Below are 13,200 nucleotides of genomic sequence, written 5' to 3'. Positions count from 1 at the left end.
CTAAGACAGGTAGTTCTAGGATGAAAAATTCTATTAGGTTGGTGCAAAAGTAATTGTGGTTTTCCCTTTAACAGTAAATACAGCAATTACTTTTGCCCCAACCTAATACTGTCTAAGCCCACAACACACACAATTGTCTGAGGACTTTAGGCAAATAAGGGCTGGTTTTTCTTTGTATTTCTGTCTCCCTGCTGTATCTGTTTCTTTCTTGCTTCCTTCTTCTCTTTCTTTTTTTCTCTCTCCCCTTTTGCCTCTCTTCTTTTCTCCTTCCCTTCTGTCTTTTCTTTCTTCCTTTCTTCTCTCCTTCTCCACCTGACTTCTTTCATTCATTATTCCCAATTACTTACTGGATGTCTACTATGAACCAGGAAATATACTAGATGCTAGAGATACTACTCATTCCTTCAAAAAATATTCAGTCCTTCTTATGTTCCAGGCACTATTCAAAGCATTGAGTCTCTAATAACGAGCTAAACAGACAAAAATTCCTGCCCCTCTGAAGCTGTAGTGAGGCAATATGGACAATAACCAAGATAGATAAATAAAACACATAGCATGTTGGATGGTGATAAAGTCTATAGAGAAAAGCAAGGTGGAGAAGGGACATAGGAAATGACAACGTGCTTAGAGTGTGGTGGGCTTTGGTTTTAAGTGGGCTGGTTAGGGAAGATCTCACTGCAGGGATAGGAGGAGGTGAGGGAGATGGTCACATAAATAACTGAGGCACAGGGTGTTCCAGAAGCAAGGACAGCAGTGCATAGGCCCTGAGGTGGGCACGTGCCTCATATGTTCAAATAACAGGGAGGAGGCTGGTGTAGCTGGAGAAGAGCCAATGAGGAGGCAGGTCCCAGGAGGTAGAGGCAGAGAGCTGACGGGTGGACAGGAGAGTCAGGATAAAGATTGTGTAGGTTCTCGTAGGTAAGAAGAAGGACTTTGACTTTGAGTCTGAGTGAGGTGGGAGCCACTGGGGGCTTTTTGAGCAAGGGAGTGACACCAACTGATTTGCATTTTACAATTTTTCTCATTTTTCTCTGGCCTTTTAGTGCTGGTGAATAAAGGTTCAGCTTTCTCTCTCTGTTTTTTTTTTTTTTTCTGTTGCCCAGGCTGGAGTGCAGTGGCATGATCTTGGCTCACTGCAACCTCCGCCTCCCGGGTTCAAGGGATCCTCCTGCCTCAGCCTCCCAAGTAGCTGGGATTACAAGGGTGCACCATCATGCATGGCTAATTTTTGTGTTTTTAGTAGAGAACGAGTTTCGCCATGTTGGCCAGGCTGGTCTCAAACTCCTGACCTCAAGTGATCCACCTGCCTTGGCCTCCCAAAGTGCTGGGATTACAGGTATGAGCCACCATGCCTGGCCAAAGGTTCAGCTCTCTAAGAGCTCATAGCCCTAGTTGGGGAGAAAGCCCTGGAAACATTTATGAAAGTGAAATAAAATGCTACAGATATATGATAGAATTTGTCCCAGGGATGGGAGCATAAAGGAGAGCACTTGGCCTGGACTGGAACCCACTCGAAGGAGGTGTCAGGAAATACTTCATAGAGGTGGTGTCATTTGAGCTGAGGCTTGAAAGATGAATGTAACTTATTTATCAAAGGAGAGGGGAAAGGGCAGTCCAGGAGGAAGGATCTGCATAAGCAGAGGTGTGGAGGCTTTAGAGGGTATGGCATGCTGGGAGAATGACCACAAGCAGTTTATTACAGGACTGGAGCAAGGAGAGTCCGGATAGAGAGAGTCAGGAAAGGACTGGAAAGATCCTGTAGCCCCTGGAAACTCCAGGAAAGAGGAATTGGAGGTTCTTGAGTAAGGTCTAGTAGGGAAGAATTGTGACCAGACTATTGTCATGGCTGGAGTGCAGACAAGGGTTAACCTATATAGTTGTCACCTTTCAAGTTGCCCCATATATTGCCAGGAAATGGTTTGAGGAGTGTGATTTAGCCAAGGCAGGATGCTTTCTGGCTTTGCAGCTCCTCCTCCACGAGCAGTCCTGGGTGCTGATACAGGGCTCAGGAATGAGCCTCTCATCAGGTACTAGGCGTGCCATGTGCAGGCTCTTGCAGCCCAGCTGTTGCCCTGGCAGCTCCATGACCACACCTCTGTGCCCAGACATGGATCAGAACTGGGAGAAAAAGAAGAAGGTGGTACCTTCTATCCCCCTCACCCTGGGGTCTTTCAGGATCTGCCCCAAGGAGCAGAAAACGGGTGCGCCCAGAGCAGCTTACTCAGGAGACGCTTGCTGTAGGTATGGCCTGGGACAACTGTAAGAGCCCTGAGGGCACAGAGTATGAGCAACAGGTGATAGCAAATCAAGGAGCATATTTAGCAATGCCTGTGCTACCTAGCAATGAGAAATCTATGAAAATAGCAACACCACAGGGATAGGGACTGCAGAGTGGGAGGAAATGAGGGGTGATCATGTTGAAGAAACTGTGTTTCGGCAGAGGAGAGAGCAGGGCAATGGGGTGAGGTGGGAATGCTTTTGGGTGGGCTTCAGAAGCAGTGAGGTCAGTGTGGCTGTCGTGAGGTGTGGAGAGTTGGGGAAGAGGAAAGGGGTACCTGAGTTACCTGGGGCCACGTCACATAGGGCCTGGTGGGCTGTGGTAGGGACTTGGGATGTTTCTCTAAGTGCAGAAGATTTTGAGCTGGGGAGATGTGATTGGATTTATGTCGTAGGGGCAATAGAGACTAGGGAATTGAACAGGAAGCAGGGAGGCCAGGAGGTGGCAGCTGTAGAGGTCTGGAGGCTTGGATGTAACCAGGAGGGTTGGACAGAGCTACAGGTCAGACTGGGTCCACATTTCGAAGGGGATCTTAAAGGCTGTGAGAGGGACTATTACATGCCACCAATATTGATTGTGCTCCTACCATCAGGATACAGAGATGAGACAGTGATTCCTGTCCTCAAGGAGGTTACATTCGCATGGGGAGAGACACATAGCAAAAGAGACCACCAAGGCAAGTCCGCCCAGAGATGATGAGATCCCAGAGGGCATATCACTAAGAGAAGGCCAGGAATGATCTCACGGAGCAAATGGCAATTGGGTTGAGTTTTGAGGAAGTAGAAGTTTGCTCAACAGGTAGGAAGCTGAGTAGGAAGGGAATTTCTGGCAAACGCACAGTTGCTGGTTCAGTGGCATCATTCCCTCTGGGGAATCTGGGAAGACTGTGCCTGACTGTGGTTCCTGATGGGATTGCCAGTAACTGGCTCCAGAAAGATTATTTGGTGGATAAAAAAAAAAATGCAGGATATATTTGGAAAACTACAAGTTAGCGTCTAAGCTGGCAATGCGATGAGGGCATGGCAGGGTGCCTCCAGGTTCTCTACAGTAATGGGGCTCTGAAGAGAAATTGAGGGGACTGTGAAGCTGTGTTTGCACAGTTCTCTGCATAAGATTTGGAAACAGCTGACAATGCGCATTAAAGAATGAGGGTGCTGCTAATGGAGGTCATGAGAGTCACCACTCCCTAAACTTGCTCCTTGGCCCCCTCTTTGAGCTTGGAGGTAAATCTGTGGAGGCTAAGGTTGGGTGGGGCAGTGTATGTCCTGTTAATGAGTTAGGACCACAACAAACAGGGAGCTCTTGATAGGGTTCCTGAAGGTGAGTGAGAAGCTCAGGTGAGTCCTCTAGGGAGTTCACTCTGGAGTGTTGAGGTAGACAGAGTAGACAGGACAAGACAGCAGCTGAGGAAGAGGATGGCTAGAAGGCTGTCGCAAAATTCCATTATGATCTTCCCTTTGTAAAACCTTCTTTGGAACACACCCCAGAATACACTGGAAAATTCAGAAAAGTGGACAATGGAGAAAGGACAGGAAGCAACTCCCAGAATCCACAGCAGTTCCCCAGCACCCCGGGCAAGCACTACCTCCCTGCCAAGGTTCAAGTGGGGCTCTCTTGGCAGCCTCCATAGGAACTGGCCCGGGGCGAGTTCCCGGGGTAAAAGGTGCAACCTGGGTGTGGGCCGGTTTCCTTGTGAAGGCTGTGGCTTCCCCTCAGGCTCACCCTTGCTGATGCTGAGTAATCTGCAGGCTGCAATCTGCCCGTGAAAGAACTCTTGCAACACATTGTGTGAGGATCCCAGGTAAACAGCCAATGTGTGTGCCCAGAGCTGCACTTACGTCTGTCTTCTAGGGAAGCCTCCCTCCCCGCTGGCCTTCAGGCTGTGCCTCCACCCTGCCTCTGTCTTGTTCTCTTAGGCTGCCCTGTCCTTCCCTGGGAATCAGGTCAAGAGCCCTGCTGGCAGGTGTCCTAGAGCATGAATCAGGCCCCTGGCAAGGAGAAGGCGGGAGATCTTGGCTGAGATCAGGTAGGAAGGTTTATTGGATGATGTGTCTGGTCAATAGCCAATCTATTAAACTCCCCTGAGAGAATTAGGAACCTTCATATGATGGGTCATCTCTTTGTGGGAGAAGTTTAGATAACTGGAAACCACATTTTGGTCAAGAATGACTCAGTTAATTTTTCCATGCTTTTAGTGAGGATTTAATTTTGCACAGGTAGGTGACTTCAGAGTGGTTGGTGAAAGCTGGCTGGCTGTCATTTTGTCTGGCAGTGCAGAGTGGCAATTTATCCCTTTAGGTGGCCCAAGATTTGGGTGGCTGGACTTTCCAAGGCAATTTAATTTAATTTATTTGTTTATGCTGAGCCTTGGGTTAATGCTTTCAAATGGTTTATTTCAGAGACCTGATAACCTGCGGATTGACTTTCTCCTTCTAGACTTGTGTTGATTTGATTCAACAGACCCTCAAGACTCATGAAGCACCTATATGTACTAGTCATTGTGATAAATCTGGGGATTAGACAGGGGCAAAACTCAGTCCTTGTTGAGTTAGCTCATGGTGCAATACTGGACTCAGATGTAAACGAACACACAGAAATGATAGGTTTGTGTGGCATGCTGAAGGCCCAGGTAAGAAGGAATTCATTCTGTTGGATAAGGCGGGGAATCAAGGAGGCTTCCTGGAGGAAGCGAAATCCTAGATGAGTCTGAAAGGGTAAATAGGAATGAATGCTCTCCAACTCTGATGGAGTTGATGATCTCAGGGTTGGCCTCTTTTCATACTGGTTTTGATTATAAATGATTAATTCGTTTGTAATAATTAATAAAAAGAAGAATGCATTCACAAGCATCACAAGTGAATCCATCCCCGACTTCTTAGTAATTTCCCGTTTTACACCCTGCTAATATGATCCCTGTTTTTTGCCCTTTATGAAGTGGTCCACAGTGTGAAAAATTTGAAAGGCCCCAAAGAATGAATAGTTCTTCAGTAAACGAATTGGAACAGCATATTGGGCATGGAGGCAAGATGTTGACCTATGTAATTCTTTTGACTTTTTTATTTTAAAATTACTATGATTCCTTCAGGGCAAGCACTGCTTTAATAATTCATCTTTCTGTCTTCAAAAGTCAGCCCAGTGACTGTCCCTTATTCCACAGATGTGGAACCAATTCAGGATTGTCCTTGTGATTCTTTTTCCTAAGTGGAATACTGAGCCTCCAGCTTGTGTGTCATATGTGTGGACTTTTCAGCATATTCTTCTCTGGCCCAGAAGTCTGGATTCTTCTTGTCTGTTGCAATAATATAAAGGTTGGAATTTTCAAAGTCTTTCCAGACCAGTCTTTCTAATTATTTGGCTAGGCCCCTTGGAACGGTTCTCTAACTTGCTTTACTTTCCTTGTTTTTCATTGAAGTTATTCACAGCTGTACATGAAGAGAAGTCCCACAGGGACCCTGGGATCAGAAGAACTCTGGGAAATGCCTGGCCCAGCCAGTGCTGTTCTAAAGATCCTCATCCTCATGGAGATAACCACTTTTAAGGAAGAAAAGAGGATCTGGACCCTACCCATCTCAGTCTCCATCAGATCTTATGGATGCTCCAGGAATTGGCCATGATTCTCCTCTTTTCTACAATCTTGTATGTTGGGCTTTGTAGAGGATAGATGTTTTCTAGAAGAATGGCGGATAAGGCAAGGTCTGCAGCTTGCCATTGAAAGTGTCTTTATCAACAGATCTGTGTGGAATTGTGCAGCTGAGAGGGGAGAAGAGAAATCAGAGAGTGGATGGACTGCCACAGTTCAACATATAATGGTGCTTTCAATATAGAATCCACAAGGCAACCTGCATGCTGGGCTCTGTGCTAGGCACTAGGGGTATATCTATGAGATGCCACCCCAGCTCCCACAGTCTTACAATCTAATGGGGAAGAGAGATATGTCAATAGACAAATGCAGCAGATGGCAAGTGCTGGGATATGAAACAGTAAGCAGAAGCCACGGTGTTCTCTGGGACTTCTGAGCTGAGTCCCAAAGTAATTAGATTGATCCATCATGGGAGGTGGAGTGGGTAGGGGGAGCTCCTGGAAGCATGATCAAAAGTGGAGAGCTAAGGCGAGGGAGAAGAAAGAAATGAGATTCAGCAAAGAGGAGGAGAGCAATGAAGAGCCATGTATGACCAGGCTAAGGCAAATTGTTCGGACCAAACATGACAGTATGGCAGGTTTTTGAGGGGTATCCACTGCACTTACAGAGGCAAGATTCTCTATGGTGACCTTTCAGTGAGGGTGGGCAAGTACACTACTTTTTGAGTCAGCCATTTTTCACTACTGAGCACCTCTGGCCTTAGCAAGTTCTGAGCATGAATACTTTCTTCTATTTCTAAGCCATTCAACAAATATCAAAGTGCTTTCCCATGTATTGGTCATCTTAGGCAAACTGGGTGGACATGTAGAGCAAGACGTAATGAGGTAAGCACTCACTAGAGCTAGGTCATCTTAGAAAAGTCACTTAGCTTCACTGAGCCTCAGTCTTCCTATCTGTGAAATGGGGATAATGACCCTTATGTCACCTGGTGGGCAAGGTCTAAATAAAATCATTGTAGTTAGGTCCATAGTAGGTTCTTTCTGACCTACCACTGTGCACCTCACGCTGTTGCTATTCCAGTGGGATATATCCAGCGGGGTTATGGGTATGACATTTCGTAACCCCACCATCACTTTTATCAGCAGGTCTGTCCTAGGTTCCCCAACTAAGCTTCCTGGATGAGGCACCTAGTGGCATCCCCTAGTTTGAGTGTGGGGGGTTTGGTAAACTAGTCCTTACGTATGCTTGTCAGATGGAGGGTACTGTCTTTAAGATGGGCTCATAGCTGAATCTGGACAGTAAGTGCTCCAGGCCAGTATTATGTTTTCTGCAGGATTCAAAGTTCCCTTGCTATTTCTGCTGACTTTGCTTCCCTTCACGTGTTCTATATCCCAAACCTATTATCTTCACCAGCGTTAATTTGCTTCCACAACTCTGTTTTTGCATTTTGAAATGAAATTTCCCTTAACCTATATTCCTCTGGTTCCCAAACTCCACCTGCTTCAGTTTTTTTTTTCAATATCATCTACATTTCCTTCACTAGATTATAGCCTTAGTCATTTGTACCCTTAGAATGAATATTTTTTTCTGTCATATCTTTGTTTGAACCTTTTCACATTTGACTTCAGACATTACCCATCTCCTTCGTCTGACCACTTTCTTCACTTTTCTCATCTTTCCATTTTGGTTGTATGTCTACTGAGCAAGGGGCTCTGTGCAGAGCATTCAAAGATGACTGAGATATAGTCTTGTGGGTAGAGAGAGACAATTAGAATGCACCGGGGAGAGTGTTAGGTTGAGGGAAGCAGAGATTACAGGAGTCCAAATGTCTTATCCGAGGATATGGGATAGGCTTGAGAGAGGATGCTGAGCTCATGTAGGTGAGGTATTGTCCTACGTGAAGGAAAAGAGGCAGGAGATGGCAGCTTGGAGGCTATATTACTTTCTCTGGGGATGCCATACCAAAGTACCACAAACTGGGTGGCTTAAAACATCAAAAATGTATTTTCTCACAGTTCTAGAAGGTAGAAGTCCAAAATCAAGATGTTGGCCCTAGAGCTGTGCTCCTTCTGAAGGCTTTGGGGTGAATGTGTTTAATGCCCTTTTCTTAGCTTCTGCCCTTTTCTTTTCTGGCCTTCACAGAAGGCCAAAGAGCAATCCTTGGCCTTCCTTGGCTTGTGGATGCATCGTTTCAGTCTCTGCCTCTGTTTTCACATGGCCCTCTTCCCTGTGTATCTGTCTCTATGCTGCTTCTCATCTTATAAGGACACAAGTCAGATTGGAATAAAGCCTATCCTAATTCAGTATAATCACATCTTAACTTGATTATATATGCAAAGACCATATTTCCAAATAAGGTCACATTTTCAGGTCCTCGGGGTTAGAGCTTTCACATGTCTTTTTGGGGGACATAGTTCAACTCATAATAGAAACCTTGCAGATAAATCATTTTGGCCGGTGCACAGAGTTAAGTGGTGGATTATCAAGAATATGGAATTTTAGAATTTTAGCTTCTTGGTTGATTTTTGGGAATTAACATACAGGAGAGCAGGTTTAGAAGTAACAATAACACTTTGAGAGGCCGAGGTGGGCAGATCATGAGGTCAGGAGATCGAGACCATCCTGGCTAACATGGTGAAACCCCGTCTCCACTAAAAATACAAAAATTAGCCGGGCATGGTGGCAGGTGCCTGTAGTCCCAGCTACTCAGAAGGCTGAGGCAGGAGAATGGCATGAACCCGGGAGGCGGAGGTTGCAGTGAGCCGAGATCGTGCCACTGCACTCCAGCTGGGGTGACAGAGTGAGACTCTGTCTCATAAAAAAAAGAAGTGACAATAACAATAACAGAGGCTGGTCTTCTGGGAATGATGCGATACTCTTCAGCCAGCCTTTCTGTTTTGAGCGAAGCCCCAACCTGGAGTTCAAAGAGAGTGAGGGCGCTTCCTGTCTTCTTGTCTTTCTCCTTTCTCCTGCTACTTGTAATGAAATTCAGAGCAATTAGAGATTTTCTGTCTCATCCCTGGAATGGTGTTTCTCCTGCTGGCCCTATCAGGCTGGTGTGTTGATGTTATCTGGGAGAGGCTGTAGTTACTAGGATGAAGAAGGCAAGAGAGAAATGGAATTCACACAGATCAAACATGTGTAATCAGAAGACATTACTGAGGCTTGATGATGCTGTTCAGGGTGTATTTCCCTTGAAATGCTTCTTAAAAGACAGCAGCTTAAACAAATGGACAAGATGAGATTCACAGAGATAACATTTCAGAGAGAATGTAGGTACAGCTAAGCAGAGCTAAGCAGTGACAGAAGGAGAAAGTGTGTCTGAAGAAAAATCTTCATTACAGATTTGAAAGAAAAATAACCCATCAAATCCCTCTGCCTTGTGGGTCTCACAGGAGGCAAACTTTCTTTACAAACTGTGTGTTTGTGTTTTGAGTGACTAAGAGTTCAGGGAGAAGTTCAAACACACCTAAGTTCAATTTAAAAGTAAATGAGATGAGATTGGAGGAAATTTATAATAAAATGTCCCTCTTTACCTAACACCATTTTCTCTGGAATTCAAAATACCCATTGTTTAAAAGTGACACAGTAACTACCATCTAGTTTGCTGAATGACCTTCTTTATAGCGTCATAGTATTAGAAATGGCTTCAGAAGGAATCACTCAACTGCATTTATCTGGCAGGAGAAAAATGCAGGTAGTATTTATTTTGGGGTGTGGTAGGGGATGTCCCCTAGCAAGGATCCTAGAAGTCAGTGTCAGGTATGAGAACAAGAAACATTCATTTATTGCATGCATACTCATTGAGTCCCTACTATGTACTGGTATTATGTGGCAGTATGAATATTCTCATTTGTTAAATAAAGATACTTGAGTCTGCTTTCAGAGTTGTGGGTTTTGTTATTAAGGGTAATACAGTCATGTGTTGCTTGATCATGGGGACTTGTTCTGAGAAATGTGTTGTCAGGCAATTCTGTCTTTGTGGGAACCTCGTAGAGAGTAGGGTACTTACAAAAACCTAGATGGGATAGCTTAATACGCACCTAGGCTATAGGGTAAAGCCCATTGCTCCCAGGCTACAAACCTGTAGAGCATGTTACTGACTGAATACTGTAGGCAGTTGTAACAAATCACTAGGCAACAGAAACTTTTCAGCTCTGTTATTATCTTACGGCACCACTGTTGTGTATGCAGTCTGTTGACCAAAACATCATGTGGTTCATGATTGTACTTATAGTACTAAGTGCCAGGCATTGAACTGTGCCAAGTGTCAGGGCTGAATGAGCTCATTCAATTTTTCTAATAAGTCTATGAGGTAGTTACTGATATTGTCCCTGCTTTACAGATGAGGAAACTGAGGCACAGAGATAAGGAATTTGGATAAATTTTTATAACAGGTAGGAGATAAGTGATGAAGAGACACTGAATGATTGAAAACTCACTTGGTTTGATTTGCTTATGTGAAAAATGGATTTAAGGAAGGCAGCGGATGCGAGCACGGAGGCAGGGAAACTGATTGATGTGTGGATTGAGTGAGTTAATGTGTGTCAAATGCCTAGAATGGTCACTACACAAGTATTTGCTATTGTTCTTATTTTTGTTGTAATCAGTCAGAATGGTCTAAGTCAGTGGTCAGCAAACTTTTTTTATGCAGAGCCAGATAGAAAATAATTTAGGCTTTTTATGCTCTTCGGTCTCTCTTGCAATTACTCAATTCTGCCCTTGTAGAATGCAGGCAACTATAGTCAATGTGTAAATAGGAATGAACATGGCTGCATTCCATTGCATGTAGTTTATAAAACTATAGCCCACAGACTATACTTTGCCAATTCTTGGTCTAGACTATGCTGTAGTTATAATTCCCAAACCCTATTGGTTTATAAGGGTTTACTATTATTTCTACAACTATCAGTCAGAATGAGCTAGACTATGCCGTATTAACGAACAACCCCCAAACCTTAGTGGTTTACAAAAATAAGGATTTTATTCTTGGCTCACATTGCATGTCCAATGTGGGTTGGCAGGGGAACTCCATTTCCTGCTTCACGACTCTGAGACCCAGGCTGATAAAGCAGCCACCACCTCAAAGTTTTCTGATTTGTAAGAGAGAGAGAGAGAGAGACAGAGAAAACTTTTGACGTGATCCTGTCCAGAAGTGCACACGTCACATCTGCTCACAACCCTAGTGACTGGCAGGCACTAGGCACATAGACTGAACTATTCACAAAGGGCCCAGGCAGGACAATCCTACCAGGTTCCTAGAAGGCGGGGAGCTAGGCACATTTGGCAAGCATTACCAATGGTTATTGTTACCTACTACTAAGCGTCCAAGTCATGTGTTACAGCTATGGCCACATGGAGAAAGAAACACTCAGTGTAATTTCAAATTGCAGAGGAAAAGAATCTGATTGGTTCATTCTCAGTCAGAGATCCATTGTTGGTTTAATTAAATGAAGAGGGTTGGGGTATCATATTGTACGAATGTAGTCGCTGGGAGCCAGCCCATCCTTTGGATGGGGGGAGGAGGAATCGTGAAGAAAGTTCGGGGAGTTATTTTAAGTTGGTGAAGTTACTTCAATATTAATATACCTTAATAAAGAGCCAGATAACAGCAGTTCAACTTTCTGAAAAGTCAGTGGATAGAAAGACAGCCCTATATATAAATGAAAGCAAAGGAGAGCTGGCATGGGCAAGTTAAGGCATGAGTCCTGGTTGCATGACTAACCAGGTATGTGGCTTGGGATAAGTCATTTCAGAATATATTGGCATCTTGGGTTTTTGTCTGTGAAATGAATACTTAGTAAAATGGCAGACAAAAGAAGTACAACTTGCTGAGAAAAGAGAGGTGTGTCAGGATGTTTTGGAAGCAAATGAGATAATGGATGTGAAGATGCTTTGCAAATCATATTCTGGTTTTCTTAATTGGGCAGCCTTGGCCACATTGCTTATCATTTCTCAGCCTGGCCTCCTTCTTTAACTTGGAGATAAAAAGATCTGCACTTCAGAGTAGTGAAGATTAGAGGCAAAGAAAACTGAGCACTACAGCATTAGATCTGGCAAGACATCCAATTAACGATGGTTCTTATTACTACTGGTTTTTACTTGCGGCATTTGAATTCGTGTCTCATTGGATTCCATGATTGACTCAGCAGATCCGACTGGTTGAGTGTGTTTATTTTCTCTTCTTTCTTGCTGCCATTGACATCTATGGCTCATGAATATGCACTCTTTCATGAGCACATAGGGCATAAGTAAGGCTGATCCTTCAAGCAGGTGAGCTTCTGTGAGATGTAATTAGCGGGATAGTATCCTAAATTACACTCTTCACCCACTGGTCTGTCTGGGATTCTCATTTTTTGGGTCATGTATTGTGTATTAATCAGGGCATTGTTTCTATAGGAAACTCATGAAAACAAACATGTAATCCATCACTAGATAGAAGCAGATGAGATATCTGACCTTCTGCTATGGGATTAGTCTTTGAAGGAAAAGGGCACAGGACAAATGTGACTGCATATTGGAAAGTTGGAATTGCCCAAGGAATTAAAACTAAATGCGTGGGACTTACCTGCAGAAATTCTGATTTAATTTCTCTGTAGTGTGGCCTGGTTTTGGAGATGTTTAAAAGCTCCCCAGGGCCGGACGCGGTGGCTCACTCCTGTAATCCCAGCACTTTGGGAGGCCAAGGCAGGCAGATCACGAGGTCAGGAGATCCAGACCAGCCTGGCCAATGTAGTGAAACCCCGTCTCTACTAAAGATACAAAGAATTAGCCAGATGTGGTGGCGCGTGCCTGTAATCCCAGCTACTCAGGAGGCTAAGGCAAGAGAATCGCTTGAACCCAGAGGCAGAGTTTGCAGTGAGCTGAGACCACGCCATTGCACTCCAGCCTGGGTGACAGGGTGAGACTCCATCTCAAAAACAAAAGACAAAAACAAAAACTTAAAAGAACTAACTTTTTGTTAAGTACCAATCATGCCTAGAGTTGCCCTGGACCTTTTGAATAGACCACATTCTACTTCATGTAAGGCACAATAGATTGTGTGATGCTTCTTTATTTTATGTATCAATAAGATAATTTTTAAAATGCTACCAATTATAGTTGTAGGAAACTATGAATTGCAAGTGGCATTCCAGTGTCAGAGATGTTAAAATGTGAGGAATGAGCATCTTAGAATAATTGCACCACCTCACTCCAGCCTGGCAACAGAGCAAGACTCCATCTCAAAAATAAAAAAAAAAAGCTCCCCCCAGATGATTCTCATGTGCAGCCAAAGTTGGAAGCCGCTAGTTTAGAGCACAGGATACTGTTAGAGAGGACAGATCTATTTGGGAATCTGTGA

The sequence above is a fragment of the Gorilla gorilla genome, chromosome 7 (assembly GCF_029281585.2).
Source record: "Gorilla gorilla gorilla isolate KB3781 chromosome 7, NHGRI_mGorGor1-v2.1_pri, whole genome shotgun sequence".
NCBI classification, from domain to species: Eukaryota; Metazoa; Chordata; class Mammalia; order Primates; family Hominidae; genus Gorilla; species Gorilla gorilla.
The sequence above is the reverse complement of the archived record's forward strand: the minus strand, read 5'-3'. Positions refer to the sequence as shown.